This window comes from Peromyscus californicus, unplaced genomic scaffold (genome assembly GCF_007827085.1).
Source record: "Peromyscus californicus insignis strain IS unplaced genomic scaffold, ASM782708v3 Scaffold_3__1_contigs__length_106647218, whole genome shotgun sequence".
In the NCBI taxonomy this organism is placed as follows: domain Eukaryota; kingdom Metazoa; phylum Chordata; class Mammalia; order Rodentia; family Cricetidae; genus Peromyscus; species Peromyscus californicus.
Genome location: NW_026294551.1, coordinates 28,234,741 through 28,248,981, shown reverse-complemented (window position 1 = coordinate 28,248,981; position 14,241 = coordinate 28,234,741). Strand labels below are relative to the sequence as shown.

At 48.3% G+C, this 14,241-nt stretch overlaps 1 long non-coding RNA gene across 2 annotated transcripts; it reads left to right on the top strand.

Moving 5' to 3' along the window:
* The first annotated feature begins 34 nt into the window (after nucleotides 1-34).
* On the top strand, nucleotides 35-13,402 carry LOC128121415 (uncharacterized). 2 transcript variants are annotated; one of them, XR_008222190.1, is made up of 3 exons: nucleotides 35-1,772; nucleotides 3,002-3,103; nucleotides 12,590-13,278. It is a non-coding gene; the product is annotated as an uncharacterized LOC128121415 (long non-coding RNA). The 2 variants fall into 2 exon arrangements; XR_008222189.1 differs by lacking the exon at nucleotides 3,002-3,103 and adding an exon at nucleotides 13,285-13,402 and having other exon boundaries at nucleotides 1,657-1,772; nucleotides 12,590-12,990.
* The last annotated feature ends 839 nt before the right edge of the window (nucleotides 13,403-14,241 follow it).

The following is a 14,241-nucleotide window of genomic DNA, read 5'->3' as shown; positions in this document are numbered from 1 at the left end:
ACCACTTGCTGGCCGACCTTCAGGTTTCCCTGAACCCCCGGCTGACCACGCCTTGACCACTTCTGTCGTAGGTGCTCCAGACCCTTCTGCCTGCCCCACGCTCCTGTCATCTGCCCTGCCCATGCATCAGCCACTGGGGCTTCACTTCCTAAGCCAGCCTAATTTTTTCCATACTTGGGGTCTTTGCATAAAGATGTCGTCGTTGGTTCCCTCCCCAGTGAAGATGTCCTTTCCTGTTATCTCAAATTTCTTTTCTCTGTCTCTGTCTCTCTCTCTCTGTCTCTCTGTCTCTGTCTCTGTCTCTGTCTCTCTCTCTCTCTCTTGGTTTTTTTTTTGAGACAGGGTTTTTCTGTGTAGCCTGGAACTCACTCTGTAGATCAGGCTGGCCTCGAACTCACAGAAATCTTCCTGCCTCTTCCAAGTGCTGGGATTAAAGTCCTCTGCCACCATTGCCCAGCTTTTCAAATTTCTAAGTGTATCTGTATTATTATTAATTATTATTATTCTTAATCTAGGGCTCTAATGCATTCTGGAATTATCTGGTTTGTTTCTGACATTGGGCCCCTCTCCAGGCCCGGGACTTTACTACAAGCTCCTATAGATCCTGCTCCCCATAATTGATACATGCTCCAAGGACAGCCCTCCTACTCCAACCCAGGCAGCAGCCCCCCTCCACCCCTGGGACACTTAGGGGGCACTTAGGACACGCCAGGTAGATGCTCTGTTACCTGGGCCCTCCAGGGAGCAGGCTCTGGGATGCCGGCAAGAGTGCAAGGCTTATGGAAGTGAGGCATGGGGCCTAGGTAACAAGCACTGGTGAGATTGGCTTCCGCTGTAGGAACTGTGGAGTCCCGGCGAACAGGAGCAGTAATGGAAAGAAAGAGCTTCCAGGAGCCAACCGGCAGGCTCACCCTCAGGGACCTTTATGACAACCTACCTAAGGAAGAAGTCTCACGGTTTTTCTTTTTGATTTTTAAAGACGTGATTTTTTTTTAAACCCATCTTATCCTCAAACTTAGTCCTCCTGTCTTCTCCTCCCCAAACACGAAGACCACAGATGCGCTGGATCTCCTCGGAGCTTGGGTAAAGATGGTGGTGGGTTCCAACACTGGGGATTGAACTCAGGGGCTCGTTGCGTCCTAGGCAAGTGTTCTGTCACCGACCTCTACCGCAGCCCGTATAGTTTTTCAAAAGAAGGTATGTAGGTATCAGACAGTCATTTCAATTATGCAGTGTTTGTTTAAAAAAAAAATTGCCTTCTGGAATGTGGCGGCGCTCCATCCTATGCTCATGGTGGTGAGAGCTGTGGACCAGTGGATCTAAAGAAGACATAACTCCCTTGTTCGGAGGTAAAGGCAAGAGGATCAGAAGTCCAAGGTCCTCCTCAGCTTCACAGTGGACATTAGAGCTGCCTGGGCCACATAAAATCCTGTTAAGAAAAAAACCCAAAAAACTAAAGCCGGGCGGTGGTGGCGCACGCCTTTGATCCCAGCACTCGGGAGGCAGAGCCAGGCGGATCTCTGTGAGTTCGAGGCCAGCCTGGGCTACAGCTCGAGATCCAGGACAGGCACCGAAACTACACAGAGAAACCCTGTCTCGAAAACAAAAACAAAAAAACAAAAGAAAGAAAAAAAACTAAGAGCGAAAGAATGGAGAGAAAGAAAAGGGACAAAACAACAACAACAAAACAACCAACCAAAGCGTCCGGTTGGTTAAAGTGACTGGTATACAGATTTTGCTGTGGTCAGCATCTCTGGCAAGCACTTTTCCAGGTACGTCTTTTTAAACTTGGGACAAGGGAGTGCTCTGGAAGGGAGGATTTGTGCATTCCTCACTATATGGTTGTGTGGTTAATCAGCAAGAAAGGGAGCGGGCAGGAAACAACAGAAATTTCTGAGAGTGGGTCTCAGTGTTGGGGGGATTCGTGTGTGTTTTCAGTCAAGCTAGTGAAAGATGATGGGGAGGACATCAAAACATCACATGGACTCTATAAACATATGCAACGATCACTCATCAATTAAAACTAAACCTTAAGCAGGTGGTGCGTGTCTGGAATAACAATGAGGAGGCAAGAGAATGTCGAGTTTGAGGCCACCCGAGGCTATATAGTGAGTTCCAGAGCAGCCTAGGCAGCACGGTGTGATCCTATCTCAAAAGAATAAAGTATAACTTTAAAAAACATGAATGTGTCAGCTAAGAGAACCCCACACTGTCGCACATCTAACGAAGTCTAGGTCAAGGTAGCAATGGCATCTGGATAAAGAACAGTCCTGGGTCCTCCGAGGCAGTCAGCTAAGTACCCTCCTTCCAAGCAAACAGCAAGCTCTTCTGGGGGTGGCGGTTCAAGACAGGGTTTCTCTGTGTAGCCTTGGTTGTCCTGGAACTCACACAAGTTCTTTCTTAAACAGAGACAGGACCGTTCACTCCCAAGGTTACTTCAGAAGCTGTACGCAATATGGGGGAAAGTGAGAGATGCCTCCTCTTGCACTCTAGATGCTTGGGAGTCCATGGAGAGAAAGACAAACATTCTTGTAACTCCAATCCTCACCCAGCTTCTGGAAGGCCTTTTAAGTTTGTGGAGCTACACAGCTTGTGGGTAGCCTGGCTGGGAGGCTTCAGTGGGATCAAAGGACAGAGGAAGGCACGGTGCATGGTCAGGCAAGTGGGCGGGTGCTGACTCTGCCACCAGTCCAAGGGACCTTCCATGGGTCTCCCTCCCTCTGTACCTCATGAAAGTGTTGGATCAGACCAGGGCTTCTTAACCTTTTGAGAATCTGATCAAAGTTAAAATTCTTCTCGGAAATGTGCATTTGATTTTCTTTAATGTGACCAAACAGGGGTGACATAAAATTTGCCATTTTAACCTGCACAGTTTGGTGGCATTTAGTGCAGTCACTGCATTGGGTGAGCACTACATCTGGTTCTAAGATATGTTCATTCTCCAGAAGGAAACCCTGGATTCACTAATCACACACCCACCACACGTTTTCTTCTCTTCCAGACTCTAGCAACCACACACTACTTTCTGCCTAAATGGCTTGCCTATTCTGGATGTTGTGTGTCAATGGAATCTCACACTCTCTGCTGTTACTTTGTTTAGCAGGTAATTCTTTCCTTTTCATGGCTGAGCCATGTTCTACTGGATACCACATTTTTATTATCCATTCATCTGCACACTTACTTTTATTGAGATTAAACAGTTTTCAAGTTTATTAGGTTTATTCTGAACTTACTTTGTGAATTATCTTATTCTTTTTTATTTTGTAAATAATAAAATATTTTTTATTCCCTCCACTCCTCCCAGTTTCCCCACCAGAACCAGTTTCTCCCAGTTCCCCCAGATCCACTCCCCACCCTGTCTCCCTCAGAAAAGAGTAGGCCTCCCAAGGGACATCAGCAGAACATGGCACAAGGTACAATAATACCAGGCACAAACACTCACATCAAGTCTAGGCGAAGCAACCCAGTAGGAGGAAAAGGATCCCAAGAGCAGGCAAAAGAGAGACACCGCCCCCCCTTGTCAGGAGCCCTACAAAAACACCATATAACTGTATTTAAAAAGGCAATTCCACGTAATTTATCTGGTAATCAAGAGAGGTTTATTTCTGAGATAACTTACAGCCAATAGTGGTTGGTTACAGGATCCAGGAGAGATGAGGTACCATCCAGCAGAGAACTCTGGCTTGGTCTCCCATCCAGATTCCAGGACCATGAGGTATCCAGAGGGGGACCAAGCGAGTACCATCTGAAGTCTTAAGGGGCTCCCTCTCGGCCATGCCCCAGGGGCAGGTCAGCCCCGGGTGGCAGGTCATAGGCAGGTGTGGCAGTTACCTGCTGTCACTCTAGGGGCAGTGTTTCAAGGTCAAAGCTGGAACGGCTACCCACTGCAACACCAAGCCAATAACCATAACATATATGCAGAGGACCTAGCACAGACCCATTTAGGTTCTGTGATTGTCGCTTCAGTCTCTGTGAGCCCCCATGAGCTCTGTGGAGTTGATTCTGTGGGCATGCTCTCTGACATCCTTGACCACTCTGGCTCCCACAATCCCTCCTCCCTCCTTCCTTGGGGGTCCCTGAACCCTAAGGGAAGGGACCCAGTGGAGACCTCCAACCTGGGCTCGCTCTCCTCCAAATGTTTGGCTGTGGGTCTTTGCACCTGCTCCCATCAGCTGCCTGAGAAAGCCTCTCTGATGATGACTGAGCTAGACACCAATCTACGAGTATAGCAGAATATCATTGAGTCATTTCATTGATTTTCTTTGATTATCCATTCATCTGCACGTTTTATTCTTTTAATCATATTTCTTTCTTTTCTCCTCCTCCTCCTCCTCCTCCTCTTCTTTCTTCTTTGGTTTTTCAAGACAAGAGTTTCTCTGTGTAGTCCACGCCTTTGATCCCAGCACTTGGGAGGCAGAGGAAGGAAGATCTCTGTGAGTTCGAGGCCAGCCTGGTCTACAGAGTGAGTTCCAGGACAGCCAGGGCTACACAGAGAAACCCTGTCTCGAAAACCAAACCAACAAACAACCAGGTTGTACATGCTGGGAAGAGGGGCAGACGTGATCACGTGTGTCATGTGGCCTGCAGAAGGAGAGCAGATGAGCAGTAGAGGACACAGTTTGAGGGGGGCTAACCAGTAAGAGTGCAGCAGACAGGATAAGGGGCAGGTACCCCAGACAGTGACACGACAGGTACCAAAGACCAGAGAGAGGAAGTGAGGAAGTGCCAGTTAAAGGCACAGCAGCATCATTTAGCTGGTGAGGCTCCTTCAGCCTCCTCCCAGGTGGCAACCCTGAGCAAATTCCTCCAACCCAGGGAGGGGGAGCTGGTGACTAGATTGACAGATGATGTCAAGGCTTACTTCATGTCCCTATGTATTTTTACCCGGCCAAGTGCAAAGTATTTTGTCAGCTGCTCTTTCCAAAGGCTAAACAGCCTCCCTGGATAGAGACCCACCCAACAGCATCATTAGTTGCCCGGGGACAGTCACTTCCCAAAGCCTGAGCTGGGGTAGCCTGACCTCAAGCCTTTCACAGATGGCTTGCCCTCCGGCTCCCCACTTCTGTCTCTGCAGACGCTTGCCCCACTCCCTGATTATCCTCTTGCCTCCCTCCATATGGCCACCCACACACAGAGCTCACTCGCTCTCCACAGCTGGTCTCACATCTGGTTGCCACCCTCGTTAAAGTTGACATCAGGCCACTGCCTCCTTACTGGACCCTTGCTTAGTGGGAACCTTACAGTATGCTCAGCCCTGAAAACAGCTGGACCCTGTTTCCAGAGTGGACTCACTTGGCCTCAGAGATGACATACTGATCACTACTCACAGGCTCAAACTCCTTTCTTGCCTTTTCTTTTATTTATTTGTTTATCTATCTATCTATCTATCTATCTATCTATCTATCTATCTATCTATCTAATTCCTTTAGACAAGGTCTTGCTATGTGGCTCTAGGCTGACTCTTGCCTTGTAGTCCAGGCTGGCCTCCAACCACAGGTGACTCTGGCTTAGCCTCCTCAGGACTGGGATTACAGATGAGTGCCACCATGCCAGGATGCTTCTTCCAGTCTTGAGCTAGAAGGACCTAACAATCAATCCTTTTGTGGGGGCCACCTAGAGTGAGGGTGAGGCTCATGGACCCCCTGGTCAAAGCCTGTGCTTATATCTCCCTTCTGCCCCTATCTGAACTACCATCTTTAGAGCTGGAGACATTGTCTGCCACAAAATCGCTGTCACCGACTCTCCCACACTCTCCACAAATCAATTCTGATTCCTTGTCACACGCCTTTCCACGGGCCCCATCTCCTTCCACTGAGGCAAATGCATCAGGGAACAGGGCCCTGCTCAGATCCAATGTAACCCAGTTCCTGGAACAGGGAAGGCACACAAAGACCATCGTGGTGGGTAGGGTGGCGGAGAGGTGCTCAGAGAGGCTTCAGGAGGTTCCAGGGCAGCTTCCCCCAGCATCTGTGGGGCCGGGAGAGCTCTCCTCTCATGCAGTAGCACCCAAGGCAAAACCATAAACCACACTGGAGTGATTATGAGAGATTCTCACTAAGGCTTTTCTAAGAAGAAGAGTGCTCCAGGCAAACAGGGTTCCAGCCTCAGCTGCTGTGGAGGACACGCCTCAGACGGACGGACACTGAGTTCTGGGGCTCTGGGCCAAGGGTATCCACACACACACACACACACACACACACACACACACAAAATCCAAAAACAACAGCTTTTCTGCCCACATCTCACCCTCTTGATTTCAAGGCTGACTGCTGAGGACACATCTAGGCTGTGGGAACAGGCTCACTTTGGGGGACTTTATCCTGTAGGTTGTTAGGTACCTGAGGAATCACCCCGATGCACCAAGGGCACATTGTTCTGGAAGCAAATGGCTGGGAACTGTGGGTGGAGGAACTGAATCAAAACTTCTGAAATCCTCATAGGATATCACATAGTGATATAGAGGATATCACATGGTGATAGAGTGTTTGCCCAGCATGCACTAGGCTCTAAGTTCTATCTCCAGTACTTGTTGTTTTTTTTTGTTTTTTTTTTTAAAGAGGCATCATTAATTTGGGGGCTGAGGGTAAGACTTGGTTGGTGGAGTGCTTGCTTGGCATGCATGAAGTCTTGGCTTCCATTCTTGATGCTGCACAAAGCTGGTGTACCTGTGGTCTTAACACAGTCGTTCTCAACTGCATTGTGTAAGCGTGCCACGGCTGAGGCTCTGAGTCCCTTCCCTGGACTCCATGTGGTGAAAGGAAATTCCTGACCACTGCAGACTGCCCTCAGCTCTCCTGGTGTGTAAGCGCACACATACACCATAACTACATGAAATTTATAAAATGTATTATTTTTTAGAAACAAAATATTAGCCAGGCATGGTGCCATATACCTTTAACCCCAGTACTTGGGGGGTAGAGGCAGGAGAATTTCTGTGAGTTCCAGGCCCGCCCGACCTACACACTGAGACCCTGCTTCAAAATAAACGAGTAAATATTTAAGGAGACAAAATAATAAAAGCTCCGGACCTGGGTCTCTTTGTAGCTGTGTGGCCTGGCCCAGGGCCTCCCCTGAGTGCTGTTCCCGCTTTTACAGTGAAGGCTCAGTACTTACTTCATTGATTTCCCAGGATCAATTCAAGGAGGAAAAAAAAAGTGTCATATGGAAGGATTCTAAACCCTGCACAGATGAAAAGGATTATAGTTAAGGCCCAGAACACTCAACTCCACTAGAATTTCTCTTTTAAGCAGCTTGTAGACTTCCCAGAGATGTGCCTATCTTAATTGCAGAAAGCTGTGAAATGTGTTCCCTTATAAGGCAAAAGGGACTTGTCGGCTGTGATTAAGGATCTGAAGATTATCCCAGATTATCCACTGACCCTTTTCATCACAAACTCATTAAAGAGGGAGAGAGAAGAGTCAGGGTCAGAGGGGATGTTGCTGTTGGCCGATGCCAGCACACCTTGTAGCCCAGGGCCAGGAGAAGCCACAGACTGAAGTTTAGATAGGCCAGAACAGATTCTTCCTAGAGTCCCCTAGGAGAAACACAGCTCTGTTGACACTTGAGTTAGCCACTACAGACCTTTGGCCTCTGGTTGTTAGATAAGGCATTTGTTGTCTTAAGCCACAGCTTGTGGGCATTTGTTATGGCAGTAGCAAGAACTACCATAAGAAGCCAGGCAAGGTGCTGTCGGCCTGTAATCTTAGCACTTGAGTGGAGGTGGCAGGAGGATCAGGATTTCAAAGTCATTCTCAACTATACAGCCAGTTAGAGGCAGACTTGGATCACATGAGCCCTTGTCTCAAAATAAATAAGATAAAACAATCTTAGGCCTGGAGAGATGGCTCAGCAGTTAAGAGCACTTACTGCTGTTGCAGAGGAGTTGGTTCCCAGCATCTACATGGCAGCTCACAACAGCCTGTAACTTCACTTCCAGGGCCTCTGATTCCAACTCTGGCCTCCACTGGCTCCTGCACACACATAGAACACCAACTCATGCAGACCCGAACATATACACAAGAATAAAAAATAAATATTTAAAAAAATAACAAGATCGTTAAGAAATAATAATCATAGGCCTGGAGAGATGCCTCAGCAGTTAAGAGCACTGGTTGCTCTTCCAGAGGACCCAAGCAAGGTTCAATTCCCAGCACCCATATGGCAGCTCACAACCATCTTTAACTCCAGTTCCAGGGGAACTGACACCTTCTTTTGGCCTCCAAGGGCAGTAGGCACACATGGCACATGGATATACATACAGGCAGAGCACTCATACACATAAAACATATAAATAAAAAAATGATAAAATAATCTCTAAAGGCCACACCCTGTTACGATGATGTTTCTTTGTCCCTCTCTGGAGCAGCCCGTGAATCTAGAGGAATTTACACCGAATGACTAACAATTTCCAGGGCTTACCATGGACTCAGCATCCTTATAAGTCCTTTATGTGTACTGTAGAGTATTATCCAAATTAGTTTTAACATTAAAAACCCAGAGTCAGATATCGAGAGTAAAAGCTAGATCAGAGAAGCAGAGCAGCCAGCCACTTCTTACCTCTTCGAAATCTCAGGCTGAATGGGCATCCGGTCTCTACAAATCCTCCAATTGAATGGGCATGAGATCCTGCCTCCACCCACCTTACAGTCCTGTCTCTACCTCCCTAGTGCTGGGATTAAAGGCATGAGCCTCCCACGTGCTGGGGTCAAAGGCATGATCCTCCCTAGTGGTGGGATTAAAGGCACGAGCCAACCATGTGCTGGGATCAAAAGTGTGTGCCACCACCACCCAGCTCTGTTTCTCTTTTAGACTGGATCAATCTCCTCCTATCTGTGTTGGCTTCCTATCTTTTCATTTATTTTATTTTTAATTATGTGCTGGGGAGGTGGTTATGTACATGTGAGTGCAGATGCCTGTGGAGGCCAGCAGAGGGCGTCAGATTCCCCTGGAGGTAGTTGTGAGTCACCAGATGTGGGTGCTGGGAATGGAACTCAGGCCCTCTGGAAGAGCAGAATGTGCTCTTAACATAGGAACCATCTCTCCGGCTCCTACTGTTCATTATTATTAATCTGAAGGAGACTGGAAGGGGGATTTCCATGGCAACTTCCTTAATGACCAAAAGGTGAGACCCCGCCTACCTTTGAGCCCTTATTAGTGCCCACAGCTCAGGGTTCTGGCCTCTCCCTGGGGTCTTAATTACAAGAAAGCTCAGCAAAGTACTCAGGCCTGGGTGAGTTGGTCAGGTTCCAGGACTGTTGCCAGTCTTCCTTGTCAGACTTTCTTTGGGGACTGCCAGCCCCCAAATAATGACACAGAGACTTATTATTAATTATGAAAGCTTGGCTTTAGCTTAGGCTTGTTCCTAGCTAGCTCTTATAACTTAAATTAACCAGTTTCTATTAATATACATCTTGCCTCATGGCTCTTTACCTCTTCTCCATTCTTTTTTTTTTTTTTTTTTTTTTGGTTTTTCGAGACAGGGTTTCTCTGGGTAGCTTTGCGCCTTTCCTGGAACTCGCTTTGTAGACCAGGCTGGCCTTGAACTCACAGAGATCCGCCTGGCTCTGCCTCCTGAGTGCTGGGATTAAAGGCATGCACCACCACTACCCGGCTCTTCTCCATTCTTTATGTCTGACTTGCTCCAAGTCTCCCTGGTGAAATCTGCCCCAAACCAGATTCTAACCTGGAGTCACGCCTAACCTCTCCTGCCTAGCTGTTGACCATTCAGATCTTTATTAAACCAATCAGAATAAAACAGCGACACATTTTCATACAGTATGACCAAATATCCCCAAACAGAAGCCAGGCCCAGGCTGCGTTAGAATAACCTGAAGTTTCTAGAAAGGAACCAGAAGAGACAAAGTCCAGAGATTCAGGTAAAGCAAAGGCATGTCCTGAGGCACCTCAGGTATCAGGCAGGGTGGTCCCTGCCTGGATTGATCTGTCACTGGAGCAATGGGGCCATTCCTGTCAGACCTGTTGGAGGAAGGGAAGAGCACTCATGTGAGGAGTCACACGGGCAGGTGCCCTATGCCTGGAGGCTGCCAGTCATATACCCTCTCAACTCCCCAAGAGACAAGTTCTCCACTGAGCCAGGAAGAAAAATTTTCCAGGAGCCCTGGGTCCCTGGTGACAAGGAACTGACAGATCTGTGTGTTGTCAGATGCCAGGAATTCCAGCTGTAGATCTGCATTCCCTAAGGCCGGCATGCTTGAGGACAGTGAGCAAGTTATTAACATGTTGACCCCAAATCTACTTGACGTCTTGGCTGTTTTCATGTAAAGGCCTTTGAAAAAAAGCAGGCACAAGAAGATCACTGTGACCTTCCTTCTTTTCTTTTTTCTTTCTCTCTTTTTTTTTTTTTTTTTTTTTTTGATTTTTCAAGACAGGGTTTCTCTGTGTGGTTTTGGTGCCTGTCCTGGATCTTGCTCTGTAGACCAGGCTGGCTTTGAACTCACAGACACCTGCCTGCCTCTGCCTCCCAAGTGCTGGGATTAAAGGCATGCAAATTCCCTTGTTCTTAAAAGTAGCAGGTGAGGGATTAGAGGAGACAGCTCAGGGGTAGAATGTTTGTCCAGCATGCATGAGACCTGAGCGTGCATCCTCAACACAAGGAGGAAAAGAGAAAACAGATGAAACTCCTGTGTGAGCCAGGCACAGTGGTACACACATCTGTAAGCCCAGCACTCTAGAGACTGAGACAGGAGGATTGATCATTCAAGGCTACATAGTGAGACCTTGTCTCTAAAGGATAATCTTATTTGAAAAATGTCCCCTCTGTCCCAGAAAGGGAGTGTGAGGCCCAAGGAAACCTGTACAAACCTCCCCCAACTCACCCTTACCTTCCTAGTTACTTCCCACCCAGTTCGTTCTTCCAACCCATGGCCCCTTAGCCTTATCACATTTTCCTAATTTACTACTTTTGTCCAACCAATTCTGTGTCTTTGGGCCTTCAGGTTCGTATGCATTCTCCTGTGCCACATTAAGCTGGTATCACTTTGTATGCCTTCCTCCTATTATTCTGCCTTATGTCAGCTGAATTCTCAGACCCAGCCCACAGACCTCAGGACAGTCTCCCCTACAGCTAGAAATGTTGATGAAAACAGACAATGATGCCCTCCACACGTGAGCCAAGCCCATTTACACAAGGAACAGCTCTAGGCTCTTTCCACCCACCCATCCATCACTGGTACCCTTTCAACAGCTTTGTAGGAAGGCCCTGTTCCTGCTTTCATCAGGGAGCACACCCAGACTCAAAGGATGAGTGGCTTGGCTAAAAGGACCCAGCTGCTAAGTAACTGGCCTCTCCCCCAGGAGTGTGACTGTGGCAGTCCCCAGGATTGCCAAGGAGGCAGTGATCAGGGCTGCTTCTCAGGCTGTACTCCAAGTAGGGGTTCTGACAAAGAGGAAGAGGCAGGGCTACCAGCTCCTGGAGCCCAGCAGTCACGGCTGCTGCTGGCTGTTCTCACTCACTGACTACTCCTAGGCTGGGCAGGAAGCCATGGAAGATCTTGGCTTCCGGTGAGTCTAAAGCAGGTCTGAGCAGGGGCTTGTAGTATGGCAGGCGCAGAACAACACTGACTATGTTCCCAGGTTTGGAAATCTGGATTCTTGGGCTCTGACAGAGCAGGCAAGAAAATGCATCTTATGGAGCCCCTGATGCATAGACAAATTGGAGGACCTGGGGCTGGTCCAATTCCTTCACTAGCCAGGAAACCCAGAACTCAGAGTGAAGAGTCTTTCCTAGTCACATAGGTGGGAAACGACAGAAGGGAATTCAGACCCAGTTGAACCCATCCATCAACAGTAGCCTTTCCTGGGAAGAGAGAGCCAACTTAAACACTGCCATGTCTCTGGAGTTAGAATGGACATATGAGCCTGAGCCTGGCAGAAAAAGTCACAAGGCAACAACAGATGGACTCAACTATATAAATATAGTTGAAATTTCTAGAAGACTCACTTCCAAAAGAGTAAGAATTTATGAGGGATAAAAAGAGTAGCTTTGAGACAAGCAAGGCTATAAATTCCAGCTCTTGGGAGGCAGAGGCGGGAAGATCTTGAGTTTAATGTCAGCCTAAGCAACACAGTGAGACTCTGTCTCCAAACAAACAAACAAAATAAAACAATATTAGAAGCAATATTTGCAGTAAGTAAGGCAGAGTTAATATATTTGTAATTATCTATCTGCCTGCCATTGTCTACCTAGCTAGACCTTCCATCCAGCCTCATCAAGAAAGCATTGCTTAGGGCTGAGGATGGAGTCCAATGGATGGTGTGCTTGCCATCATACACATACAAGCCTTGATATACGCCATCAAGCATATTCAAAGCATTGGGGTTCAGATGATCTTAGGCACCACATCAAGGGCGCATGGTGGCCACACCTAGAATCCCAGCACTGGGGAGGTGGAGACAGAAGAATTAGAAATCCAAGACCATCCTCAGCTACAGGTGGATGCTACACTGGGTTACATGAGACCCTGTCTCAAACCCAGTCAACCAACCAACCCCAAAACCAAACGGTCCAATCCCAGTAGCAGCCACAAAAGCTCAGTTCTCCCGCTGTTCTTTGTCTTTCTTTCACTTCCAGAAACACGACCACTCGGGTGGCTGTCTCTGAGGTGTCCCCAAAGTGTCCAATGAAAGAATGATGTGCAAGCCATCTGCACCAGAGGAAAGTCAGTGTTCTTCTGCCTGAGTCAGAACAAAAACACCATCCGGGAGGATGGCATGGAGACCCCAGCAGGCAGCACAGGGCAGACTCTGGATACCCTCCTCACCCCCACCCCCCACAACCTTTGTCAAGATGCAGCCAGACCAGGACTGCCACCATACTCTCCATGATGCAGCCTACAAGATTAAGGACAACAAGAAGGAGGACTTGGTGTTCACCTTCTGGGCCCCTGAGAATGTACCCCTTGAGACCATCAAGGCAGGTCCAAGGATGCTATCAACGAGAACCTGGGGGAGTCTGGAGAGGCGGTACAGCAGGTAAGAGCAGGCACTCTTCTTGCAGAGGACCCAGGTCAGGTTCCCGGCACTCACATCTGGCGGCTCACAACTACCTCTAACTCCTGGTCCAGGGCATCGGAAGCCTCTGTCCTCCAGGGGCATCTGCTCATGTGCACATACTCACACACAGACACACAGGAACATATAATTAAAAATAAAGGGCTAGGGAGATGGCTCAGGGGTTAGGAGCACAGACTGCTCTTCCAGAGGACCGGGGGTTCAATTCCCAGCACCTACATGGCAGCTCACAACTGTCTGTAACTCTCATTTCAGGAGATCTGACACCTTCACACCAATGCACATAAAATAAAGTTAAATAAATTATTTTAAAAAAGAAAATAAAATAAATATGAAGACGAATGAAAAGAAGAAGAGGAGGAGGCAGCGGTGGCGGCGGCGGTGGCGGCGGCGGTGGTGGTGGTGGCGGCGGCGGTGGTGGCGGTGGCGGTGGCAGCCAGCAGCAACACAAAGAGCTCAAACATGAATCACAAGTGAACTGCATCCAGCCCCTGCCTAGAGCATGTGGTAGCCCCAGACCAGCCCCACCGGGGGTGGAGGGGGCAATCCCTTGATCCCAGTTGCCAAACAGTCCCTCCCATCCCCTCTACTGCCCTCCTCCCTCCCTTCTAAATGGCTTCTGTCTTCTTGGTTTGGAGCCAACCATGTCTCCCTCCAGGCGCCCAGCTGGGGGCGGCTGGATTTTCTGAGGGTACCCCACTCCCCACCCTCGGTCCTTCCTGTCCTCTGCTGTCATCTTCTAACCTCAATCCGGACTTTGCGCTTGTCTGTTCAGTTCTGTGTGCGAGTGGATGCCGTGGACACCACCCCTCCCTGGTTCTCCTCTTCCTGGTGCTCAGAGGTGCTCAGGAGGTAGGACCAGTAAGGGATCGTCACTTTAAAAAATTTTTTTCTTTTTAAGGGCACAATAAAAAAGCTAATTAAAAACAAACAAAAATGTTCTTAAAATATGTTCTCGTACTACTTTGTACAAGCATCTGTTTTGGAGATCCAAAGAATTTGGCTTGAGCACCACTCTCCACCCCTCCTTGGCCATGTGACCTTGGGCAATTTCTTTGAGTCTGTGACTTTGTGAAAGGGGCAGAGTCTCTCACTGGATCTTGTTGGGCCTCAACAAACTAACTCAGGTAAAGTCCTGGGCACAGCGTCTGGTTTATAGCAAGTCTCCCACGACATCATCCCAGCACCCGGGCGCAGCTGCTGAAAGAACCA